General features: G+C 46.6%; 2 long non-coding RNA genes across 3 annotated transcripts in view; one reads left to right on the top strand and one right to left on the bottom strand.

The window, feature by feature from the left end:
- LOC144293753 (uncharacterized) overlaps positions 1-10,893 on the bottom strand; it is a 325,436-nt gene extending 314,543 nt beyond the window's left edge. Inside the window, exons 1-2 of one of the 2 annotated variants that reach the window (XR_013360987.1) lie at positions 10,733-10,893; positions 10,504-10,606 (exon numbers count right to left, since the gene is read on the bottom strand). This is a non-coding gene — a long non-coding RNA (uncharacterized LOC144293753). Of the gene's footprint in view, positions 1-10,503 lie in introns of both variants that reach the window. The other variant, XR_013360986.1, reaches the window with a different exon arrangement.
- On the top strand, positions 506-5,289 carry LOC144294297 (uncharacterized). The gene is made up of 3 exons (XR_013361719.1): positions 506-1,170; positions 3,296-3,472; positions 4,172-5,289. It is a non-coding gene; the product is annotated as an uncharacterized LOC144294297 (long non-coding RNA).
- Positions 10,894-24,843: the final 13,950 nt, after the last annotated feature.

Genomic DNA, 24,843 nt, shown 5'->3' with positions numbered 1-24,843 from the left:
TTCCATAGAAACATCTCCATTCCTTCGGGATATTGATGTTTTCTTCTTCCTGGGGGTTATGATATGGTAAATCAGATTCAGAAAAGAAGGGACAATGCCAGCATTCATGGGCCTGGGGTGGGGTTTCTCTCCGCCTTCCCTCTCCCTCCCCCTTCCCCCCCCCATATTCTCTCTTCTCTTTCCCTCCCTCTCTCATTCATTCATATTCATTCATATTCATTCTCATTCTGTCTCCCTCTCCCTCTCTCTGCCTCTCTCCCCTCCCTCCCCCATCCCACCCTCTCCTCTTCCTCCTCCTCCTCCTCCTCCTCCTCCTCCTCCTCCTCCTCCTCCTCCTCCCCCTCTTCCTCCTCTCCTTCCTTTCTTCTTCCTTTCTCTCTCTGCTTCATTTTCTCCCCGTTGTTCTCGGGGAACCGAAATAGGGTTGTGCTTCTGGTCCCTTCAAGCCCTTTCAAGCGTCTTCAACTTTGGCGGTGGCAGCAGCAGGTTGCGTTGCCATGGAGACGGTGCTGTGTGGCGGAGGCCGGGGCGGCCGCAGCTCGAATCCCCCAAACAATGCCGCGCCAAGTGCAGGTTCCTCGCCCTTTTCCGTGCACTTTTTCCTTCTAATGGGGCTAGTGGCCTCAAATGGGCGCTGTATCTTGACACGACAACAATCCCTACCCCCTCGCTTGCCCCCCCCCCCCACCTCCTCCCCTGCTTTTCCTTCCTCCCTCCGGGTCTTTGATCTATTAAAAATCAAAAGAACAAAGTCACAGAGGAAAGTTGGGTTTTGTTGTGGCTGCCACGGCACAAAATGGGCCTCTTCAAACAGAGTGTGGTGGAAGCCACGTCCGACAATGCTGATCCAGGATTGGTTGTAACTACAGGTCAGACTGGACAGCTCTATACAAGAGAAGGCAAATCCAGGCCTGCCGAGGAGTGGCCAGATTCTCCATCCCAAATTGGCTGCGGGGCCTCCTGGGAGCCAGGGATGCCTCCAGTCAGGCTCCGAGTGCAAGATGAGGGACATCAGGGTCCTGGAAAGGCCTCCAGGTGAGGAGCCACAAGGACTTGGCGCTACGATATCTGCTCAATCTTAAGTCATCTTACAAAGCCCCCGTGTAGCATTGGACTCTGCCCAAATCTGGACACGCTTCGGCTTCCCCTACAGTGCTTGGCACACAGCAGGTGATCAATAAATAATCGCTGGTTGTCCCAGATGCTGGTGCACTGCCAAGCCCTCCACTAGGGGGCAGGAGAGGGGGTTAACCCTAAGGGAGGGAGGGGTTAACCCATATAAGAAACAATATCCTATTGCATACTTGTGATTTACTGAGAGTAAATCTTAAAAGTCCTCATTACAAGAAAAAAAAAAATGTGTGACTTTGTGTGGTGACAGGTGGTAACTAGACTTATTGCAGTGATCATCTCACAGGGTATACAAATACCAAATCCTTCTGTTGTACACCTGAAACTATAATATATGTCAATTATGCCTCAATAAAAAACAAAGAAACAACCAACAAGCCACACTTTGCCATATAGTATGACTAGATGTTTGGAGGAAAATGCCAAACGATCTGTAAACAGACACTGAATTCAGGGGTCCCCCCCTACAAGTGACAGTAACATTAATATTATCATCGTTATAGTTATGAGTCATTTGCCAAAATTATTTCTGGTGAGACCGTCTCTGAGCCAAAACATACATGGACCATTTTCCCAAAACCAAGGCCATTGTAAGATCATCAATCTTGGTTGAAGGTACCTGGAGGACCATTTCTTTAGATAATACATTCATCGCCCACAACTTAAATATAGTAGCAATTTTAACTGAACTGGTTACATCAAGTCTAATATGCAAACAACAGGCTTATAGATTGATTTTGTCCCATTGAGTTTTCTATTTTGATAGCAGAAAACACAGATTTGCATTACATTCATCTCAATTTCAAGCTAATAAATGGATTTTATAGACTTCAGAAATTTACTCGGTTTAGATTCAACCTTAAGTATCCAATTCCTTTGACAACCTCCGGCTTTTCCATATGAAAAAGCTCTAATTTGGGGATCCCTGGGTGGCTCAGCGGTTTGGTGTCTGCCTTTGGTCCAGGGCGAGATCCTGGAGTCCCAGGATCGAGTCCCACATTGGGCTCCCGGCATGGAGCCTGCTTCTCCCTCTGCCTGTGTCTCTGCCTCTCTCTCTCTCTCTCTCTCTCTCTCTCTCTCCATATATATATATATATATATATATAATCTTTTTTTAAAAAAGCTCCAATTTGATATAAAATTGGATAAAGGCTCCAATTTGAAAAAGGGAATAATATACAGAAATCTTAAGTGGAAGAAAGGAAAGAAGACCAACTTGAAACCTTTAAAATTTGACAACTGGATTGTCTGGGTACTGTGATGTCTATCCCAACATTTTTCAAGGAGCTGGTATGCTGATGATCTCTTGAAATATTTTAACAATGTCTATAACCTTTTTGGCTAGGAAAAAAATAACAGAAAACATGCTAGCAAATGGATATTTGACAAAATTATGTTTACTTTTTTAAAAACTGAGAGAAAAGCTAGGAATGAACATAATTTTAGCTTTTTAAAAAAGATTTTATTTATTTATTCATGAGAGACATACACAAAGAGAGAGAGACAGAGAGAGAGAGGCAGAGACTGGCAGAGGGAGAAGCAGGTTCCATGCAGGGAGCCCGACATGGGACTCGATCCCAGGTCTCCAGGATCAGGCCCTGGGCCGAAGGCGGCAATAAACTGCTGAGCCCTCCAGGCTGCCCCAAATTTTAGCTTTTTAATCTAATTCTTATTTTTAATAGCAAGATAATAAGAGAAACTGTTAATGCAATTATGTTTTTTTTCTAATGCATCTTAGCATGATTATTTGTAATGTGAGGAGAAAGGAGGGGAAAATTTGGGATATTGAACTGCTGCTATGAATTTGTAAACATGGAAATATTGTACACACTCTGTCTAAGACCTCAAAACTCTAATCCCTAGACCCAATCCTTCAAAAGCAGACTAGAAATTTCTGCCTTGGTCATTAAACCTAGAGAAAATGAGAATGAAAACTGCTGGCAAAATCAGCTGAGAGACAAAGGTATAGATATTCTTGGCCTAGGGAACCAGAATTTGAGATTTGTATTATCAAATAAACTCAAATATGAAATAAACTACAGTTTAGCATCATGACTGCTTATAGTATGTGTTCTCTAACTGCATATCACATAGACACACACAAGTTGAATTTGAAGGATTTCAATTTTTTTGTTTTCCCTCCTTTATACACATATCTTTGCAGTTCTAAATACATTAGGAAAACCACTTCCTAGACCACTGAAAAGGCATAACACGAACTGGCCAAAAGTTTCTGGGCTACTTTCCAGCCTTCAAGAAGGACTGAAGGGAGAAGTCTGTGAGGCCTCTTCACAAGCAGATGGAGAGGGAAAAGGAAGTCACCATGGTAACCACTACCCAGGTAGAAAAGGTGTTTCTGTAAGGCTGGAGCCCTCTGGTTCATTTAAAAGGAAGCCTAACCACAAAGGTAGTCAGCAAGCCCCCTAACACACACACACACACACACACACACAAAGATTCATAAACAATAAACCTTACCCAGAGAGACCGACCAGCACTTTCAGTGACCCAAGGTTCAATTACTCCTAGTTCTAATCACCATTAGCTTCATTGAAAATGGTCAATGAGGGCTTAGGAAGACATGTCCTGGACACAACCTCTTATTTTTCTCCCTTCCTCTCATGAAAGTCCTCACCATGAAGAGGATTTGGCCATTTTCTGAGAAATTAATCACTCATCAGAACAAATGTACACTTCCAGAGTGTCATCTGGCTTGAGAAATTTTTAGGGCACCATTCCCATCCAGCCAGCATCATTCGGCTCTTGAACTTCTATGTTCTTTGGAACCCCTGCCCCGTCTCATAACTATACAACAAGAGCACTTCCTATTGCTGAGATATCATTTAAATTCCCTCAACATGTGGTCCCAGAACAGCAGCTTCAGTATCATCCAGAAACTTGTTAGAAATGCAAATTTTCAGGTCCTACCTCAAGTCTACTAAGTCAGAAACTCTGGGAGTGGGCCCAGCAATCTATGGTTTTATTTATTTATTTATTTATTTATTTATTTATCTATCTATCTATTTATTTTTATTAACAGGCTCTGGGTGATTCTGAAGCTCGATCAGACTGAAAAACCACCAATTTAAGAACCCCAACCACCCACCTGCTGATGGAAATTGTATACTTAGAAGTCTGTGTTCTTGCAGTCTAGAGACAAACTGGAAAGGGAATCAAGGAAAAGCTGTCTGAAGCTGAGGACTCCTAGCACAGAAGTCCAATCAGAGGTTCTGCTCTGATCTGCTGCAGGTCCAGCCCCATCACTGAGGTGGCTGAGCCCTCAGGGGTGAAAAACCTGAAGGGAAATCAGCCAAGTTCCCTCCCTCAGAGAGAAGTCCAGAATGGGAGACAGGGAGATACTGACCCCCAGGTATAGAAGGAAGCAGTGGAGGGAGGAAGATGCTGGGGTTAAGTCATTCAAAACAGAGAGGAGTTCAAATGCCACTGGACAAAAGGTAGTTTGAGGGGGTGGCTTGTGTGCATGAGAGAGAGTACGAGTGTGAGTGTGGAGTACGTGTGAGGAGTGTGACAGATGCGAATATTGTGGGTGTAAAAAATGGGGATATGCTAGGGGCCTGGGCAGAGCGTGGAGGATGAAGAGAGTGGCTGATGTGAAAGGTTGGGGGAGAGGCACAGGTGACAGAGGGCTGGGACAGGGTGCACAGGACACAAAGGGGCATGAGCTAAAGAGATGGGAGGTGGTAAGGGGTCTAAGAGAAGTGAGAGAAGTAATGAGGGTTGAGAAGATCTGAGGGGCTTGTGGGTTTGTGTGGGAGTAGCAGAGGGGGAAGGAGAGAAGGGGAGGAAGGGATAGGAAGGATTGAGAAGGAGGGAGAGGGGATTTGTGAAGGGCTGAAGGAGTCGGAAAGGGTGACAGGGTGGGAGGCATAGGGGAGATGGGAGAAGGCGAGTGGGGAGAGCAGAGCGGGTAAGGTGCACCCTGCTCCAACGTCTCCCAAGCTGCAATGGAAAGGCCGGGAATAAGCATGAATAGTAATCAGGGACACCTGGGTGGCTCAGTGGTTGAGCGTCTGCCTTCAGCTCAGCACGGGATCCCGGGGTCCTGGGATCAAGTCTCACATCGGGATCCCCGCAGGGAGCCTGCTTCTCCCTCTGCCTGGGTCTCTGCCTCTCTCTCTCTTTCTCTCTCTCTCTCTCTCTCTCATGAATAAATAAATAAAATCTTTTAAAAAATGAATAGTGATCAGATAAATATGAGCGACAGAATCAGGAGCTGGGAAAACCTTACTCCTGGCCCCTTGCTCCCCCACCAGCCTGCTTTCAAATAAATCAGAGAATGAGACCCCAACCCTGCAAACACTCTGAGTACCTGCCACGCTGGCGCTCTCTGTGGGGATCGGCTTCTGCAAGTGACTGATTAACACTAGCGCTTGGCTACGCCCTCTTATCAAACTAAGGGACTCCTGGATTTGTCAGGTGAGAATGTGGTTTCCACACCTCTCAGGTGTGGGCACTTTCCTGGGCCCTGCCCTCCCCTCTAATGCCTTCACCGCTCCCTCCTCTTTGAATTCTGAATTCCCAACTTTTAAAACAGAGGATGGAGGGCCTTTCTGGAAATCCGAGATTTTTCCCTGACCAGCCATAAGAAAAAGATCTTAAATCTCACTCCCTGGGTAAAGTTTGGCTTGGCCCCTTCCAAATGCCCTCTGGAATCCAAGCCCTGTTAAGTATTCCCCCTAGAATCCCCATTGTCTTTGCTAGTATTAGGTAATTAGGGCCTGATTTTGGATGCACTAGGCATTGGAAATCAGAGCATAATTTATGTGATCAGAGATTGTGAATCAAAATGGAGGTAAGAAGGATTCTTTCTTTCTCTGTACCAAGAAAACCTAGATTTGTCACCAGTAGGGTAAGTCTGGTCTCTGAGCTTCAACTCTAGCAAGGCCTGGCTGTTCACATGCACAAATTTGGGCTATTTCAAGTCAAGTTTGGCAATTAATAGCTAAATTCACATACCTCCAAGCCATCTGTAAGTTTTCATGTGCAAAGCAGAATGGAATTTAGTAGCAAGTAATTGATGAGGATTTTTAAAACAATATAAGCTGTGTCCACGTAAATTAGAGGGAAAGATGTGCCTTCAAGGAGATAGAATGGGAGGAGAGGCCAGGGTCTCCAGCACCTGAAATCTAAATTTACTTCTTCAGCTTAATTTCAATGCACAGTAAAATAGAAAGTTTCACAGATCCTGGCAGATGACATTTCACAATCAAGCCAGAAAGATTATTAACGTAGCGGTTAGCATATACTACAGAGTCATCTAAAAGATTTTACAGTTTCAGTGTCAGGTAATGCAATCATTTTACCTTTAATGAATGTTAATTTCATATGGAAATGATTTTCAGCAGGGATTTTCTCAAATGCTCAACTCATAAGAATAAATCAGTTACCTTAATTTTTCAAATGTAGTTATAAACTAAGATTTTTTTATACCTTTTATTTTTTTTTCCTAAGGAAAGTAATATTATTGTAGAAGCCTAATCATTTCCAAAAATAATAAAAGAAAATTCCTTTCTTCTCCATTAAAGTTGTGATACTCATTTAAATAAGAGCAGTTTTGGCAGTTATACTATGTCTTTATTTGTATCAATTAATTACTATATGTCCTCCTGAGCACTGCTAGATAAAACCACCTACAGATTTCACAATATAAATATTTAATGGTATATCAGCTTTGTCCAGAAATATGCACAATTTCTAGATGTCTATCATAAATTAATTGAGCTGATCATCTCTCATCTTCAATTTGATTCATTATAACTGAATAACTAAATGAATATGTGGACTAAATACTTGAATAGTTGATACCTAGGACATATGTGAACTATATTTTATCTAAGATGTTGATTTTTTTCTAACTTGATGTGCTTTATTAAACATGTATCTATTTCAAAGTAAGCAAACCTGGAAACTTCTGGAGTTCGTAAACTGATTTTTACAACTAGCTTGAACCTAAATTGCTTATATTAATCATCACCGATTATAAATTCTAGGTCCCAATTCACCCAGAAGTCTGAACAAATTTCATGTACCACAGGCACAGCCACAAGATAGCTAGAAACATATTGCTAAAGGCTAGAAACATATTACTGCCTTGCTTTCTCCGTGTCACTGTAGAACATCTCAGATAATAGAGCTCTAAAGTGTGCATTTCTATAAATCTTTAATTCCTAAATCCTCTAAAAGATTGGATGAGGAGCAGAGAGAAGAGCCACTCTATCTTAATATGAAACTATTTTTTTAAATAGTTAAAATGATTACAAGTTTAAGAAAATGAGCAAATATCCTCTGAGAACTGAAATATGGTTTCTACGCATATCCAGTTGCCTGCTTTTATAAACCAAAAGCCAAAACTATGTAGACTACCATTCACACTCTGTCAATTCTACAGAACTGTTTCTGAAATGGTTCACTTCTGACACATTATTAATTAAATAATGAGGGTAAACTAACAAATCTGATCTGTTAATTAAGAAATTCGTAGGGGGGGTATTTTACCTAGAAATAGTCTCCGGAATTATTTTCCATATCACTTATGTTTACTCTTCTTGCAAGCCTCTCTGTGTTACAGTTCCCTGCAAGGTACTTGTTCTTTTTTTCTTTCTTTCTTTCTTTCTTTTTTCTTTTTTTTTTTTTTGCAAGGTACTTGTTCTTAAATTTATCTTTTGTCTTTTGCATTCTGCTGTCGTTTATACCTTTCTGCTAATTTCATGCATCGCCAAAATTCTATGTGGGACACATAGAATTCTGTTTTTGTGTTTTTTGTTGTTGTTGTTGTTTGTTTTTTGTTTTTTTTTTTAACAAACTTCCCCCTGCTCTGACCCAAAGCCCACCAGAGAGAAGGTAAATTCTGCCCAGGGAACAAGAGAAAGGGCTTCCAAGGGAGAAGTGATGGCCCACCACCTGCAGATAGTTAAAGGAAGCCTGAAAGCAACTTGGCCAATGTTTGGAGAAACCGCAGAGACTCTCAGACATTCAAATCCGTATCCCCAGGTTGTGGCCTGCGTTGGTACTCTCCTGGTCAACTGCATCCTCTTGGAACGAAGAAAGTAAATACTCCTCTCTCCCAAAGGAATGACACTCCCTAAAGGAATACTGCAACTGTCCCTGTTTTGCTTAATTTTGTAATCCCTGTCTCTGCCGTCCTATCCACCCCAGAAATTAAGCCCTGGAAATCAGTGAGGTCTTGCCATCTTGCTGGTAATGAAAGGAATGTGGAAAATTCTGAACCCAGCTAGAAACCACAGCCGAGGGAAATTCATTTTTTTTCCCCTATGTCAAAGTTCAGGGAAAGGCAGCCTAGGTCTCTAAATCATTGCAAACCTACAATGTGGCGGTTAAAAAGGAGGTTTAAACCAATTCTAGATTTTTACAAGATGTTTTCCCCTCCTGCTAAAGTATTTAGTTTTATTGGGGGAAGTATTCAAAACCATAAAGCTCAGGAATCGGTAAAACTTCCCCAGTCCCACGGGGTTCCCAGAGTCCTGAGAGCCTCTTGACTCTCATGGCTCCTCCAGGAACAATAAATCCTGCAGGATCTTCGGGTTCACTTCCCCAAACCCCCCTCCCCATTACTAATTGTCCTGAGCATTTGTCCTTCAGTTTTCCCCACTGTTCCTCTCTCTTGCTTCATTCACTCCCCATCTTGGTGGGAAAAGTCATGTGTGAGGGAATTACGTTTTTGTGCCCATTTTATCAAACAGGAATCTATTGCCTTCCCTAAACATAAACTTTTCTCCACTATCATTTTTTGTTTGTTTGTTTGTTTGTTTGTTTCCTGGTCATCTTATCGACTTTTGTAAAAGAGGAGGGGAAAAAAAAAAGAAAAAGAAAGAAAGACTAAAGAGAGATGTGTATCCCACATCTAAATTGTCTTGTATTTAACTAGCAACTAGCAATCATCCGACATTAATTTATACGGTTTGTACAAATACCTAAGCCATTTAAAAAGGCTGCTCTGGGTCGTGTGTGGCAGGGAACATCTATCTGGTGAATAGGCAGTGTCACACGGTAGCATGCTCCCTTGTCAAGGCCGATTGTGTTTTAGGCAAACATTTGCGCAAACATAAAGGCAAAGGTCAAGGACTGTTCAGTCCCAGTATGCGCTAATTCACCTAGCGAACCAATGGGGCAAAAGTTGCATTTTATATGCTCGGGCCCCGCCAGACCCAGGCTCGGGGAGTCGCGCCTGCTAACGAACCAAAATCGCCTCGGATCCCCCCTCGGCCCCGCGTGCATCCTCCGCGGCCGCCCGGTGCATTTCTCCCGGGCGCGCATCGGGGTCCGCCCTGCCCCATCCTTCTGGCGCAGCACGTGTCTATGCCACACTCCCGGGTAGGGGAGAACGTGAGAATCCATAAAATCTGGGCTCGCGGCAGACGTTCGCGGGTCGCTGTCTGGCGCTGCCAGCGAACCACCCCTCGGCCCGGGCGCCTCAACAGCCGCGTTTATGGAACATGCACCGCAGAGCAGCAGCAGCAGCCACACCCCGGGGACCGAATCCCAGAGCCCCGGGCCGGTGCCCGCAGCCAAGTGCATGCAGCACCACCACGCACCCGTGACACACGTCCGTGGAAACGTGTGCGCGCGTGCACGGAGCCGCCTGTCGAGTCTCTTTGGGGCCACTTTTCCTGCAAGTTAGCGCGCACGGGGCTGGGGCGTTGCTCCCCGGGGACTACTAGGTCTACACCCATCTCCCACAGATGACGCCTAGTTATTTTTCTTAGCCCCTGGCGGTGGGGTGGGGGGGACAAAACATAGCAAACGATTTCGAGTGGACGTCAACTTGAGCAACTCGGATGCGGAATACTTTTTAGGGTTAAACAAACGCGCGCGCGCTCCAACCCTAGGGTTTACTTTGCATCAATAATCATCTGGCGAGAACCAATGGCTGAGTTTTTCTAAACCGTCCATTTAAGGCACGAGGTTTTTTTTCCGCCCCCCCCCCCCCCATAAACCCGAGGGTCGCAGCTGTGCGCGTCCACAAGCAAGTAGTTTACACGTGCAAGATCCGTTCCCAGGACCTGGCGAGCGGCGGGCCCCGGGCTGCGGTCGGGGACTTGTTGCCTCTGCGGCGGGAGCGGCTGGAGCGCGCGGGGCTCGCTGGCCCCTGCGCGGGCACCACGGGGCTCGGCGGGAAAGCACCTCCCAGCAAAGCCCTTGCAAAACCAGAGCAGGGTCGCAGGAGGCGGCCACCCCAGGAGGGAGCCTGGAGTTACTCTCCACCCCACCCCACCCCCAAAAAAAACAACAACAACAACAGGAAAACTCTACTCGAAGTGCGTTTTTACTGCGTTCCAAAACCAAAGAGCAAACAGGAGGGGAAGGGGAAAAAAAAAAAAAAAAGTAACTTACCCCGACCTGCCACAACACTACATTTTGAGCGTCCTTTAACACTTTGATTCTTCCTTGAGTGCTGCAGCCATTCCTTGCCTCTTGCCAGAAAACAACCTGCCTACTAGCTGCCGTTAAAAAGAAAGAAAGAAAGAAAAAAAAAAAATCTAGCAAAACAAAACAACATCTAAAACTAAAATAATAGATAAAACCGCGTTTTTGCCCTTCTCCCATCCTTGCCAGCTAGAACCTGCCTCAGAACCTTCTTCTTTCACTCTGTCTTTACCGAAATTGCCAAAAACACCACCTGGGCAGCTTCGCAAGGCTTAAAGTTTGTGTAGTTTGTGTGAGCAAGTGTGCTGGTGCGTGCGTGCGTGTGAGTGTGTGAGTGTGTGTGTGTGCGCGGGTGTGTGCGCGCGCGCGTGTGCGCGGGTGTGGGAGTTAGTTTGCTTTTAAAAAGACGTCGTTGTCATGCAGAGTCATAAAAGTGTGGCCCCCCATCTTTGGGTGTTGGGTTTTTACGTGCACCTCTCATTTCAGTTAACTTTTTTAGAGCTGAGAAAAGCTGCTAGCTTACTTTCGGGAGACTTTGCTCGTTATTCATCTGTTTAGTCGCCTCCGAGGCACAAAAGCGGATCCGCGGCGTTATGAAAAATGGCCTGGGCGCGGAGAATGTCACAGTGGTCGGCGTATTATTTTAGCCGTCTTAAAAAAAAAAAAAAAAAAACTCAGGGAAAGTTTGCTTTTGATGAATTCAATAAAAGAGAAGCTGCAACGGAAGAGATTTTCAGCTAAAATCATACAGCATGGGGCAGGGCTTAAAACAGCCAGATGGCCAAAGGTAGAGGGACCCTCTTGGTTTCAAAACCCAGATCTAGAATTCCGCCGGCTGAGCTGCTTAGCTTATTTAATCCCGCGTGTATCTTTATTTTTTTTTTCAATGGATTTCCCCCCTGCTCTTTTTTTTCCCCACCTCCCTTTTCGGCCCCCACCTCTCTTCCCACCCCAGAAGTTGCTGCTGAGCCCCCGACTTGGGATTTGCAGAAGTCACTTTTCAATTTCCCCTCTGATAAAAGAGTTAAACTCTTTTGCGCGGGGCACAGGGCGAAGCGGGCTGTGAAGGCGGTAGGCCGGCTCCTTGCGGGCCCTGCCCGGATCCTGGTTCAAAGGCCACGGCCCTTGAAGGCAAGGGACAGCCTGGAGTTTTGGACTTGAGGGCTACCTGCTCACCCCACCTGCCTTACTCCTCTCCCCACCCCCTGCCACCGCGGAAAATCAGAAGTTTGGCTCCCCCCTCTCCCAACACACAGAGCAGTTGTGTTCTCCGTACATTTCTCTGGGGTCCCTTTCTTAGGGGTCAAAGAGGCACAGATTGGGGTGGCAACAGGGGGTCCATCCCCACTTTGGGATGGAAATTGTGAAATTAACGTGCATCCTTTTTGAGCCACAGTCTTGGAGTTAAGATGTTGGTTTAAGCAGAGAAATAGGAGGTGGGGAGGAGAAGAAGAAGGAATAAACGATCACAGCACCTGGACCTCTTCCTTTCTAGACGGGGAGGGAGGACCTGAAGCCACCCGGGATCCTATCCCTCACCATCAGCCCAGACAAGATTTAGTCAGGTTAACGAGTTTGGCCACCACCTCCAGGAAGGCCTCCGGATAGACTCCACCCTAGCCTGACTGCTGCTCTACTACTGGTCCAAGAACTGGATGTGGTGAAGGGGCAGATTTTCAGAAGGATTCGGAGATTTTGGACCCCACCCACCCAGGTTTAAACCTGGAAGATACACACACACACACACCCCAGTTGCAGGGGATTTGGGGGCATCAGTGGGAAAGAAGACAGGATCCTGGAGAGCAAGGATTGGCACTAGAAATGAACGGACTTCCCAGAGCCCGTCCTGCCAAGGGAGGGAAGGCAGGGTCTGAACTGCCCCAGACTTCCCCAAGAGGAGAGGCAACCCAAGGAAGAATTGTGGCCCCTGGGCGGCAAGCTGCTCCAAGTACCCGCTGGGCCACTTCCTGGCTGAGGGACCCTGAACAAAGTCCTTTAAACTACTCCAACTCTGTTTTCTCATCTCTAAAATGGGCACAAAAATAGAATCTGTGTCAAATGGTGTTTTCTTTTGCTTGTTCGTTTGCTTTAAATAGGACTGCGCATGCAAAACGGTTATAGAAAGTGCACGAGAAATAGCTACGTGTTGGTATTACTGCTACTGTTGCTTTTTCCTAGAAGTGCTGACACAGGCTTTGCCCTGGAGGGTACCTCAAAGCAGGAGCTCCCCATAAGTGGTTCTCTGGACCCACATCCTCACTCTGCTGGCTCTGCAGATCCAAAAGTGCACAGTCCCGGACGTTTGGAGTCAGACAGAGACCTGGACGATCCCAGGATGACACCAACTCCCCCCGGCCCCAGCCAACCCTACTCACTGGGCGCCCGGTCACCCCGTTCCTTTTCCAGAGCGAGCTGCAGAAGCCCAGGTGTCCGCGGGAAGACCTGGAGCATCCCCAGCCCTCCTCCCCTAAAGGCGCATGGACCCTAGGGAAGAAACCTCCAAAGCTGAGTTGGAGAAGATCTTTTGGAAAAGTCGAGGTGATGCTTGTCTACCTTTCTGGAAGTGAAGGAAAAACAACCTGGAGAAGACACTAGAAAAAAGCTGCCAGGGAGGCTGAGAGCGTCAGCCCGGCACACTCCAGGTTCACACCTCGGGTTTCCCCCGCTTATGTGTATTTTTATTTCCTCACAGAGGATGCCAGGAGGAAACACCCTCCTGCTTCCCAGCAGACCTGCAAGGGGTGCGGGGTGGGGGGTGGTCCCCGTGGAAATCGCAGCCCTCAGTTCTCCCGGACTCTGGGAGAAAGGAGGCACAGCAGTAGCTTGGAATCCAAGACGCACCTCTGATTCACGCTATCAAAGTCATGGCCCCATCTTTTGGGGCAAACATGCAAGAGCCCACAGGATGTGGGGCCAGCCCACATCAGCCGGCCTTTAGTGGCACATACAGGAGAGGCCCTTTGGGTCCGCCACTTGGGGTCTCCCACTTCTTCGTGAGGTTTGAAGTGTGGAAAGATTGTTCCTGGGCTCCGCCGTGTCTGCGGGGCCAATGAGGACCAGACCTCCTGTCAATTTATGTCTCACCTGGGGAGCTCGCTGCTCAGACTCAAATTAGTGCACTGCCTGGCATCCCAGGTGCAGGGGCTGCAGGTCCTGTGCCACCTGAACGGAGGGGGGCACCTGACGTCCAACTCTGACAGGGGCTCTCAGACTCTTGCACCTGTGGGGGAAGCTGGACCCACTGTCCAGTCGCCTCCCTCTCTGTCGGCTCCTCCCTGCTGCCAAGGCTCCTTCCCACACAGGTGACAGCATTTCCAGTCCCGGATCACCTTGAATATTTCTATACCTTCAAAAGTGGAAATAGGAGAGAGGGGGCTACCCTGTCAGAAGTTTGTGTCTCGGTCGTTTGTTAAGGGGTGGAGGGGTGAGTATCGATTTGGTGTAACCTGAAGATTTCTGTAGTTTGAACTCAGAGAAGCAAACTGCTTGTAGCCAGTAGATGTTTGTGGGGATGGAGTGGGTTTGCATAACTGTTCCAACAGACCCCTGACCTCCAGGGCTGAAGATTTCTCATGATCAATAAATGGGTTTTTTTTTTTTTTTGCTTCGTGCTTTACAATTATTATAAAAACTATTGGGGACTCTTCCCACTTGAATAGGTGACCAGCTAAGACATAATGAATGATGGTCTGTCCAAGGCATTCAGTTTGCCGTTTATGACACCCCGTTCTAACAACTCGATGGGCCAAAGTTTGCTCACAAATCCTACCCACCCCCCATCCCCAGTAGGATCTCTCTCTCTATCTCTCTCCTTAATTCTCATTTGTTCTTGGCTTTCTGGGTTGGTTCTGGCTTTCTAGGAGAGCGTCGATCGAATGGAACTTGGGCACGGGGTGGATGGCGAACCCGCCCGAGGTGGAGCTTTCGCATTAATTGTCCCAATAAATTGAGATATAGTGTGCATAATGCAATGGAGCAATATGGTTATAGTCCACGTGTATGACTTAATTAAGCTATTTGCAGCTTGATGCTGCAAGTCAACGGGTGTGCAAGTGGATTAACAATTGCCCGCTCCCTTATCCTCAGGATGGCGCATAATTACTTTACTAGCGGTACATATCAATTTTTGATGATTGCGGAAGCCATGCTCGCTGCTTCACCAAGAAGCCGCTTAATAACTCTCCGTTGTGTCTTAAAAAAGTAGTGTTTGGAGATATTTCGAAGTCGCTCCCAACATTTTTATGGGTTCTGATTGTGGCCTCTAATGGGCTGCCGTTTTATTCCTGATATATATTTTATAAAGGGGCAAAGGCTAACCTACAAGTCCGTGCACTTCCTGGGGGGCCCTGCTCCCCCCTTTCCACAGCGAACGCCTCGTGCCTTTGCTGGAAGCTCAGTTGGCCCAGGAGGAGGCAAAGGCTTGCAGCTGGGCGCCCACCTCTAAAATTGTCTCTTGTTGGCTTCTCTCTCTCTCTCTCTCTCCCTCTCTCTCTCTCCCTCTCTCTCTCTCTCTCTCTCTCTCTCTCTCCTCTCACTCACAAACACCCCTCTTTCTACTCCAGATAATCATGGGAGAGCTGAGCTCTCCCTCATTCCAGCACCTTCTCTCACCTCCACAAAGCATGCATGCCCCTCGTGGGCCAGGCTAAGGGAAGTCAGGCGGCTGGTGGCGCTGCGGGGTGGTGTGTACTAACACGAGTTGATAAAATTTGCAAGAGAGCTAATAAAATTACCCAACCTGATGACACAGACATTGACATCCTGACTTCCCGGGCTCCCTGCCCTTTGTTTAGAGTAAGATGGCGCCAAAGCCCCAGCTCACTTCCACCCGCGGCTGGGGATGGGTGGGGATGATGTGCATTTATTCCACGTGATTTACTATTTGAATCTTAAGTCAAGGCTGGTCGCTTGACCTCTCTGGATTGAATTAAATTCATCACCTATAATTTTATTAAAAAGCCCTGTGGCCATCAATCATCCTGAGAGCATGGGGAGTCAACATCTTCCAGGGAAATGTGTCAACCTCACGGACACTTGGCACTTACGCCATTCCTTTCCTGTCCTGGGCTAAGCAGGCGCACGACTGCGGTTCCCTCTGAGCTTGAAGGGTCAATGAAGCATCCAGTGGGTGGTGGTGTTTGGGAGGAGTCCTTTGCTTGCCTGGGACCACAGCTGGGTGAGATGGTGCCCATCCCCTGATTGAAACCAAGTTCCAAATGAGACCCTTTCCTCTGAACTCAAGAGAGGGTTTACAAACTGCATCCATCTTCAATCAAAAGGAAATTTCACAAAATCCCAAAAGATGAATCCAAGATCAGAGCTGCTTTCCCTCATTCCTGATTCTGCTGCTGTAAATCACTTTGAAATTATAGTATATCTGAGCTGCACTTCCGTCTGAGTGTCCGTGTTATTGCTTCCTAGCAAAATAAATGTAACAGCATTCTCATCAAAAAAAAAAAATCATTGTAAAAATTTCTTAGTGGTCTTTTAGACACAAGTCAACATTAATTCTTAAAACTAAGGTTGTAGAGCCCCTGTTTTGAAGGTTTCCTGGTCGAAGTTGATTTGTTCTTGTACCTGAAGCAGGTGATGTTTCTGCAGAGACATCTGAATGACAGCGGGAGTGAAGGACAAATCTAATAAAGCCTAATAAAGCGTGAGCGTCAAAATGTCATTAAACTTACAAAGATGAGACTCAAAATCACCAAAAAGGTAAATGTCTTCATTAGTCTGATCTCTGAAGACTGTCGAACATTTCATTAATTTATAATTTATGATTGTTTGACAAATATTGAAAAGTATGTAAATATGAGCGGGATAATGTCTTTTCTGCGGGAGATGAGGAAATGACCCAAACTGTACGTGCCTGCAAGATTACACACAGGACCCAGCTCTCTGTTATCAAACTGTGCCGCCCCTTTAGCCAACATATTGTGCAAGTGACAAGTGAAATAGTGCAGATAAACCAATGGTTTAAAACGTAATAAAGACAACAGCCATTTGCATTTTTTACATTTTATTACAAAGGTAATTTACTATGACACATTTCTGAATGTAATTTATGAAAACATGTTAAAGCAATTACATCGTGTATACAGCCCTCAGAGCTACAAAATTCAGATAAATAATAATATTATAGATCTTTAGAGACTCACTATTGAAAAACATATCATAAAGGGAATCTTTTATTTCAAAAATAGGTTGTACAGAAGAAAATAATGGCATTAAATTTTAAAATTAAGAATAACATCTTGAAGAACAATAGAAACTAAAGGAATAATATGCTTTGCTGGAGTTGCAAAATTAAATCTTCATGATGACAATTTGCTTATTTCACAGGGTTTATTGTCAACAATTTTTTCCTTCCTGGGATCAAATTTAGGTGCAAAATATTAAAGGTTTCTTGGGAGGGAGATACAAGAGGAATACACGTTTCCTCTTTCAAACTTCTGAGCTCATTCCTTCTCTCTATTTCTCTTTCCCAAAGCACAGAACTGTACCAGCTTTGAAAAGTAACAGAGAAATCCATTCCCTGAAGGTCAGTATGTCTGAACTGATTCTTCAAGAAGATTTTCTACAGGAGCCTGTCATAAGCTATCAAAACAAGAGAAGATTCCGTTGGGGGAAAGGGAAGAAAATTTTACACAATAGAGCGTGAAATAAAAATGAGCGACACTTCATTTCTCTCCGCACTCCCTATACATCAATTTATTTTGTAATAACTCCATAATATATTTTAAAATTGGGAAGGCATGTTTAGATACTCTAGGTCCAGCCTCCAACTATTATTTTTATCAACTCTTCTCCGGTGAGGAGGTGGGATCTTTCTTCCTTTGGGATGCACAGGTAACAAACAACACTTTGTAAATATTCAACTTGAAAAGCAAACCAGAAACTAAGTCTGAAATGAGAGCCCTTTTCCTGTCTGTGGAGGGCATGTCCTGGGTTTCTTCCACAACTTTGAGACCATCTCAAGGCCCACTGTATGTCTGGTTGAAAGAGCCCTTAGGAGTGTCACCTGCTCTGATAGACATAAAGCCAGAACTCCCCTACCAGCCATCCTAAAATCTCCCCAACCTAAAGAAAAGGGCTCTTGACACCACTCAAATCCGAATTTGTGGGTCACCGAGTGCATGCAATAACTGGGTCCTGGCCTTCTCTTTCAGTTGGAGGTCCTACTAACCCACAGTAACTGGCCCCCAAAGCTTCCTCTCCTCCCCAGTTCAAACACCCAACACCCCTAAAAGGATGAAGAAGGGCTGTGGCCCTTGCAGAGGGCTTCTGGAGTCCCATCCAGCTATGAAGGGTGGGCCGTTGCCTAATGTGGTCTCCTCGCCTCGGAGCAGTGGGCAGGTGAGCCTTCCCCTCCCCTGCCTCCTGCTACACCTTTGGTTCTGGAACCGTCCACAGCGCTAAGGCTTCCACCGTCCTCAGGTGGAGCTCGCGCGGCCGCCCAGGGTCCCCGAGGTCGTCGGCATCGCCGCGGAACAGCCCGCAGCCCAGGGGGCCCGCTCGCCCCCCGCCACCCCGCCGCACCCCCCACGGCGATCTCGGGTCCCAGCCCCGGCGGGTGCCTAAGCCCGGGCGCCCCTGGCCCCAAGGCCGGGTCCCCGAGCCTCCCCCGGGGCCTCCAGAGCCGGCCTGGGCCGAGGAGGTGGGCTCCGGGTTACTTTTAACCAGGGTTAAGTCAGCCCTCGGCTGCAGCCTTTGTCTCTCCTGGAATGTTTAGGGGCTGCATATGCTTTTGTGTTGCAAACAGCAAGCGGGGTCCCCAGGAGTCCCTGACCCCATGCCTTGGCAGGAGCACCGTTTCCCGGGACAACTGTGGCTGCGCGGGCTCCCGCCCTAGCCCTGCGCAGGCTCGCTGCCACGCACACCAGCTCAGGCTTGCGGCGCCCCGCACGCACACAGAGAAAAGTTCCTAAATAAATAAATAAATAAATAAATAAATAAATAAATAAATAAATAAATAAATGAATGCACTGATGGTGAACTTCCTGAATGCGTGGACTAAAGAGAGGAAATATAATGAGGGAGGGGATCAGTAAAGAGAGGGAATGGAGAGAAAAAAAATACACCTGCTGATGTGTCAACGTCAATAGGCAAATGATCTCCTAATAACAAATGAAACAATGAAAGGGCTGCATTGTTTTCTATTCCGCTCTCCACATCTGACCCTGTTTCTATCTGCATGGCCATGTTTTGATGACTTGGAGTATATGCAAAAACAAACTTTCCCGCGGTGTTTTTCCCCCCTTCTCCTCTGCTTGTCAAGCTTTTCTTCCCGAACAGTCAGATGATTTTAAAAAGAAGCCAAAGGAGAAGAAGAAAAAAAAAACCTCCACCACCATCACCACCCAAGAAATGATAAATAGCGTCGCATAGCTAATCGCTGGAGGGCGCGTTTACCAATTCATAATCATTTATTCTTGGTGATGTATGGCTCTTACACTTAAATCTGAAAAGCTTCTATTTGAAGGTGTAAATAGCTTTTTTTTTTCCCCCTTTCCTGCAGTAAACCTTCCTGCATTAGCAGTGATTGATCTCATGTACAATTCGTCCCAGAGTGCTATTTTACAGGGGGAACACTAGCTTTTGGAGATTAACTGGGGAGTCTGTTACATATTAATGAAGCCGGGAGATATACTAACGTTTTGGTAATTTAGTTATTTGTGTCTATAGCTATCGTCGTTATTTTCTTTTAGACCCCTGCGGTTGTTATCCATCGAATTAAAAAGTGGTCCTTAGAATTATTTTTTTTTCCACTGGCAACTAAACGCCATTTAATGTGAAAAACAAATGTTGACTTCTCTCTTGAAGGAAGTGTTTCTTGGCAAGACATCAAAGTGTTTTAAACTGTATTAGTGGGTTATGTTAGTTTTCTTACCCCAAGCCTGCACTAAAGTAATGACTAAAGGGGGAAAAAAAGAAAAAAAAAAAAGTCTCAGCCTGCCTCAAAGAAAAATTATTTAATCTAGGAGAAGGAATAAAGTTAAAACTCTAGGATAAAAATGTTTCCGGCAAGAAGTTCCCCCAAACATTTGGAAATCCAAACTTAATGTGGGGAGTAGAGTTGGGGGGAGAAGCAGAGGTTGCTCATTGATTTGTAACTGGATAATTAATATCCCACCAAATGAGACATCAGCGTCATTAATGCCTGTGTTCACGGAGAAAGACTTTGAGTGAATTGCAATCCCAGATAAAATCCACATTCCACAAAGAAGTTGCTTCATGGCCCTGAATAAATGGCATTGATTCTGTTTTCTTGTAGGGTTTTTAATGGGGAGAAGTGGCTCCGGCTTCCCACAGAAGACCTGGGGGCGTGTCTCTGGGCAGGTAGCCTTTCCAGATATCCCCCAATTACCCGGTTCTGTGGAGAACTCAGGACCACTGCTGATTACAGGAGTAGGGTGATGAGAGGAGAGAAGCTGTTGCTTAGAGTGCTGGGAGCACCTACACCTGCCTTGTGTAATAAAAGGTGGCTAACCCATTTCCACTTCCACGGGGTCCAGGAACTGCCTGCTGAGTTCAGGAGAGGCCAAGAAGTGGCATAACATCCTCTAGGGACACATCTGTTCCTGGGTCTTGCCCATATGAATCTTAGCTCCAAAACCCTTCTGATCCCTACCCTAGGCCGGATCTCTCTCCTGTCCCCCCAAATAGAGTACCCTCGACATTCCTCTCCCACAGCCAGTTACCCACCCTCCTTCCAGAAGTCAGGATTTGGAGCTGCAGACTCTGGGGGCCTTCGAGGTAGTGTTTGCTGGGAGACCAGCTTCAAGAAGCAACAAACTTTCCAGGGCCTCAAGACACTGAAGCGGGATGGCGCCAGTTGGCCGGGGCGCGCCCCTTTTGTTTTGGGGGGCGATTTATGTTCTTTATAAAAATGTGGTTCGGAAAAAAAATAGAAAGAGCCTTGAAAACGTTGTTACAATGAAAAAGGGACAAATTAGAAGACATTTTCCGTGATCAAAGGCGGGAGGGAGAGCGCGCATGGGCATTCACAAAGCTTGACTTATTCACTCCCCTCCTTTGCAAGCCGGGGCAACAAGCGTGTCCCCCATTGACAAGGCGCCCTATTCAGACTGCAGGTGCGAAGTGGGCCGGCGCGCCCGGCCACATTATGTCAAGGTTGTTGGAGATTAGTGTTCGGCCTTAATAACTAAAGCGCTTGATTTACATTGGAAAAAAGCCCCCTCAGCCGTGAAAACAAAATCGTTGAACGCGTGATCATTGCGAGGGCGGCTGATATCCTAATACTCGCATTGTCCTAGGCTGGGCCCAGGCGAGCCCGGCCTCCTCAGAAAGGGCATGGCCTGGGTTGCTGGTCCTGGACCAGGTCCCCAGATTCAGAGGGGGTGGACGGAGGAGTGATGGGTGGAGTTTTACTGGAGCCCAAGGAAGACAGAGTGGGGGCTTCCCTGAGAGTTCAGATCCAGGCTCTGGGCTTTGGCAAAGCCTAGGATAGGAGAATCATGGGGGCTCCAGGGCCCGAGTGCCTCAAGGTCTGAGGCTCTCCAGCATCACTCTGGGGGAGAGCTGGGGGAGTTGTGTTGGTGTCTCATGAGCAAGAACAGTTTTACTCACAGATGCTCATCTGGGGGTGACTGGAGAGCTGAAGGAACTTACAAAGCACTAAGACACAGTCACTGACAGGATGCCTTCAAGAAGAGCATTGCTTTCAAGCTCAAATCTCTTCCTCTAAAGAAGAGTCCATTTCAGAGAAGTGCAGAAGGACTTGCAGCCTCTGCCTCTCTTTCTGTTGTGTTTTCCCAGTAATTGAGGGAGGCGTCTACATTGGCCTTGGTCCTGCTTCTGTCTATGTGGGTGTTTCAGGACAGGTTCCATTCCCCCATAAACTATGTGTGCCTCCTGTACACCCCCTCCCCCACTCATGAGAAGGGATCCAGAGAACAAGACAGACATCTGTGGTTGGAACCTACGAATAGGCCTTTCAATATGGACATGTATCTGTCCCAACTGCAATTTTTTCTTTTTTTGTGAAAGTCAAGCTACTTAAAGCAATTTCCATAAGATCTGTCCTAGGAGAGAAGGTTTGGTGGGGACAAGGTGAGAAAGCTGTTAACTATTGTCTGGCCCTGAAAAGGTCGTAAGTCAGTGCCTTGGTAGCTGACCTGTCAGGGGAAGGTATAAAGGCTTTATTCATGCAGTCGCTTCAATGTTCTCAGCTCTCACAAAAGTGTTTTTATGATTCAATTTTCTTACCTCTTTTCTTAATTAAAAAGCTGAACCATTAGAATAGCACCTGCATCGTGTCCTGACGGTGCCTGCATACTAATTCCAGAGTCTTTACAACCCGTAATTATAACATAAAATCAGAGATTGAATAAAACAGAAGGATTTTGCTCCCAAAGCCCTGCTAATCCCCTTTTAAAAGGGTCTGGTGAAATAATTCAGAACAGTATCCGGAAGTTGGATTACCGCTCCTTTTTTAACTTTTTACAATGAAATGATATTTCACACTTAAAGGAAGCTCTGTTTTTCTACAACAGTTTTTTTTTTTTTTAATTGGCAGGTTTTTTTGAACGATAGAAAGCATTTGACTATGGAGTCCTTGCTTCCTAAATGCACCGCAGAAAACGTAGGGGAAAATTTTTATAGCATGTTTGAAACACTTAAATTTTCTCAGGTGAAAGTTGCTGGAGTGTGATTGAGAACCGCTTATGTGCATCATGTATTAGGCAACCCTCTTCATTTCTCTCAAAGGAAATAAATAAGCAAACTTTCAGGGGCAGACGCCTATTCAGGATTTCGAAATATGCACATTTCAGGCAAAACACTTTTCGCTAATATGCTGGGTGCGTTTTTTTTTTTTTTAACACTTACTGAATATGATGAGTGCAAAAGCTAGAGACCTCCATTAAACCCTGAGCAAACCCTTGCAGTGGCTGAAGCCAAGGAGCTTGAGCTGTCTGCATTTTCTCCCCAGTTCTGGCAAGGAACACTATCTTCATCTGGCTAATCTGATGTTGCATGGGCCAACCGTCAGCCACAAACAAGAAAAAAACTGGGTCATCCTTCTGATACTTTGCATAAATCATCCGATAATATTGCTGGTGGTTTTTTTTTTTTTTACCCCTTCCTTTTGCCATTATTCTACAACTGCATGGTACAGCCAAAACCATACAGATTTACCCAATTTTGGTTTCTTCCCTCTGCAAACATTTCCCAAGGTTGCCCATTCATTATGAGGTTCAGAACCATGTACAGCCCTGCCTGACTTGTTTTGAATTGATCAATATTCTTGCCCTGAATGTTGGCTCATATAGAGTCTCACTGGATCTAAAGAAGCCAAAAATGCAAGACAAGTTTCAAATCCATCTCCCTGGTCATATTTACATTTGATTAACTTGCATCCTGAGGTAATTTTTTTCTTTCTCTTTTTTTCTATGCAGCTGTTTTGGACATTTGTAAGGCTACTGGAAGATTCAGAGGCAACCGCCAAGACCTCTCCTTATTGTCTAATGAGTTTCTTTTTCCCAAATGGTTTTGGGATCTGAACTTAATCAAGTTCCTAGAAGACTCTCCATCATTTTCCTCATTGAAGATATTCAGGTGAAAAAGCAGTGCTGTTCTGATGCCCAGACAGGAAGCTGGTGACAAGTGGAACATACTACTATGGTCACTTGAGGACCAAGATGTTATTAATTTTCCCAGAATGAAAATTCAGTACGAGAAAACTATCATTATTAAAAAAAAAAAGGGATCTGGGGCACCTGCGTGACTCCCTAGTTACAGCGTGCAACTCCTGATTTGGGGGATATGAGTTTGAGTCCCACCTTGGGTGTAGAGATTATTTAAAAATAAAAATCTAAACAAAAGAGAACAAAAAACCGCCTTCTGATGCCTTCCTGGAAAAGCATCTTTTGTGTGACTTTTGTTCACATGCTCTGTCCTGGGTCACCCTTATTCCCCACTTGCACATTCTCTCCCTTTACACCCAGGCCTCCAAAAACCCACCACCTACCTCAGGCTGGCTGCAGACACTTATGACAAAAATAAATCGACCTCTGGGCAGGGCAGGCCATAGAGTTTACTGTAGTGCCATGGTCTTAACAAGTCAAGGGGGTGACATTAAGATGAATCGGTTTCTTCTGCTTCCACTCCGCACGGAAATAAACTGATCCCTTCTCATTTTTCTTGGGCCTTTTAGAAATAAATTACGTCTCTATCTTAGTGGCCTGCAGCATCAGGCTCTGGAACTCTCAGAGATGGCGAATCCACATCTAGCCTGGGGGGTGCCCGGAAAAGGTGCACCCCGCTCTGGAGCTTGAGCCTCCCTCCCACCCCATGGTACCACATTTTCTAGTAAGGTCTGAAGAATCTGATTCTGGAGGAACTAGGGGACGTGTCTGGAAGATAAAGTCGGAGTCGTAGAAGCAATAATAACAGTAACAACAGGCACGTAACATGTCAATGCTAAATGCTTCAAAGGTCGTCGTATTTAACGCTGGGAAGAAGTTTGGGAGGGAGGTTAAGTCCCACTTTAGCGGATGAGGAAACCGCAGCGCGAGGCGGTGTCATCACTTATCCGGGGGCAGAGCCCCGAAGGTGGTCAAGCCTGAGAGGCTGGCTCCTGGCCAAGGCTCCTTCCCACCGCGCAGGAGGTTTTTCCCTGGTGCCCTGGCTCGTGGACGGCCGGGAGGAAAGGCTGGGTGGGAGTCACCGGCAGGCCAAGACACCCCCAAACCGCTCCCTGGCGCTGCACTCCGCAGTGGGAAGCGCGGAACCCCCATAGGATGCATGCGTGTGTCCCTAGGGTGAGGCTAGCCCCGGGGGCACTTGGGGACCGGTGAATCCAACCCCACGCGCCAAAAGTCACACCATTCAACTTTCTGCAAAAAAAAAAAAAAAAAAGGTTTTCTTGGAAAGAAGCCTGAGCTTCCCCAGCGTCAGGGGCGCGGGCATGTCCCAGAGCCCGAGGGGCACGGGGTGCACGGGCAGCCTTCCCTCCCTCCGCGCACTGTGGCCTGCCTCGACTTCCCCGGGCCCGGGGCGGTCCTCGAAGGCGGGGAGCCGGCCGTTCCCCCGCACCCCCAGGGGCGCCCCAGCGCCGCCAGCGCGTCCCCGGAAGAGCTCCGATGAGGCCCTCTCGGGGAGGCGGGCTCGGGAGGCCCCGCCGGCTGGCCCCGGGCCGCAGGAGGGGGGCCCTTCCTCGCGCGGGACGGGAGGGGGCGCGCGGCGCAGCACCGACGCCCCGGCCGCCCTCCTCGGAGGCTCCGGGCGACGCGGGCGGCTCGGGGCCTTCCATCCAGCCCCCGCAGGCCTGCTGCTTCTCGGGGGACC

Source organism: Canis aureus, chromosome 22 (assembly GCF_053574225.1).
Source record: "Canis aureus isolate CA01 chromosome 22, VMU_Caureus_v.1.0, whole genome shotgun sequence".
In the NCBI taxonomy this organism is placed as follows: Eukaryota; Metazoa; Chordata; class Mammalia; order Carnivora; family Canidae; genus Canis; species Canis aureus.
Note: the sequence above shows the minus strand (reverse complement) of the source record. Positions and strands in the feature narration are given on the sequence as shown.